Raw genomic sequence first — 2,227 nt, 5'->3', positions numbered from 1 at the left:
AAAAAAAAAAAAAAAAAAAAAAAAAAAAAAAAAAAAAAAAAAAAAAAAAACGTTTGTTGGGGAAATTTTCGGAATCAGCCGAATCCAAGTTGCGCCGCCTACTACAAGGTGGAGATACTACGGGTATGAAGCCGTCGGAAATACTTTCGAACATGAGACGTCTGCACCGGATCCAAATAGCGAACAAATTATTCGTACGCTTTTTCTCAGCGAAATGCCCAAATCGATTCGTCCGGTATTAGCAATTTGGGAAGAGGATGATCTAAATAAACTTGCCAAGTTAGCTGATAAGATGCTGGAGGCTTCAACAACTAACGCAATGTATATGTACGAAGTATCGCCACAGGCTAGGCAGGCCACGACAACTGTGTGCAGCACAGCACATAATGATTTGTACACAGCTGTTCAACAACTGACCGACCAGGTTAAAAAGCTGCAAGTTGAAGTTAGCCAACTCAGGAAACCAATCACGAGTCGCAACGGTTCTCGATCGCGCTCACCCAAAACTGTAAGCGATGTCAACGGTCAACAGCGACGTCATGGCAAATTGTGTTACTATCACACCAAGTTTGGGGACGGTGCCACCAAGTGCAAGCCAAGCCGCTCACGATGGGCACCTTTAAACTAAAAAAGCTGTCGTCATACACACTGGTTGACGGCAGTAGCAAACAACTTGACCACATAACCAGTGATTCATCAGTAGCAGAAAAACAACCACTCATAAATAGTGAACGTCTTTTTGTCGTCGATCGCAAATCATGTTTTCGTTTCTTGATTGACTCGAGCTCAGTTGTATCAGTAGTGCCACGGCATTTGGTGAAATTCAAAACAACACAAGGAGAGCTCCAACTATACGCAGCGAACCGAACTCTCATTACCACATTTGGCAACAACACAATGGAATTAGACCTAGGTTTACGGAGATCATTTAGGTGGCAATTTATCATCGCTGATGTCGAAGTTGCTATTATTGGTGCTGATTTCTTAAACCATTTTCATTGATCTAAGAAGCAAACAGCTTATAGACATGACGATGAAGCTTAACACACGAGGTGATCTTTCAGCTTCTCCGCCATCAACCATATCTACAATAGATGAGACAGCCAAGTTCAGCAATCTGCTCAAAGAATTCGTTGATATTACACGACCAGTGTTGAAACAGTCACTTCACGACACTCAAAAGCATGGGGTGACTCATCAAATTGAGACAAGAGGCAACATTGTATTTGATCGTCCCAGAAGGTTATCTGGACAGAAACTTGCTGTGGCAAAAGCCGAAATCACTCTATTACTGGACCAAGGTATTTGCCGTTTGTCAAAAAGTCCATGGGCAAGTCCCCTACACATGGTGGCGAAAAATAATGGTGGCTGGCGTGCTTGTGGCGACTATCGAAAATTGAACGCAATAACGATACCGGACAGGTATCCTATCGCTCATGTGCATGATTTTGCGGAAAAGTTACACAACAAAACGCTGTTTTCAGCGCTCGACTTATAAAGTAAATTTTATTTACCTTAAAATATGTGTATGCATAAATAAAAATTTACTTTATATATATATATTTTTATACGAAATTAATGTTGATATGAAATGAATTACTAGACATAAGTTATTTTTATACAAAGTTAATGTTTATATGAAATAAATTGATAGACATAAGTTATTTTTATACAAAATAATTGTTTATATGAAAAGAATTGACTATATTTAGGCTAGAGTTATTTTTAGAATTTATTATGAATAAAAGAAAACAATAGTTGTAAAAAATTTCGTCTACGTAAAAATTATTTAAAACAAATAAACAAAGCCAACCGCGAACATACGCACAAACGACACGCAAAACAAAGCCAACCGCGAACACACGCACACACGACAAGCGAAACGAAGCCAACCGCGAACACACGCACACACGACAAGCATAACAAAGCTGACAGCGAATTACACTTGTGCGGTTGTGCGTGCATTTAAGCAAAGCAAAGTGTCGTATATAAATAGCGGAGATTTTGTATGAAAGATCACTTAGCACCGGCACACCGAAACGAGTAGTACTCTACTCCAGCGCTAAGTCTTTCTTTTTTTTGAAGTGAAAACTTCTTATGGCGCGTTAGGCACTTTTTGGGTGAGCATTTTCAGCCGATCTGACAGATGAGATTTTACACAGATATACTCCGCGGGTATTTGTATAATATATGTATACTATACGCGTTCTTTGCATGGGCATTCGTT

Source organism: Teleopsis dalmanni, chromosome 2 (assembly GCF_002237135.1).
Source record: "Teleopsis dalmanni isolate 2A chromosome 2, ASM223713v2, whole genome shotgun sequence".
NCBI lineage: Eukaryota > Metazoa > Arthropoda > Insecta > Diptera > Diopsidae > Teleopsis > Teleopsis dalmanni.
Note: the sequence above shows the minus strand (reverse complement) of the source record.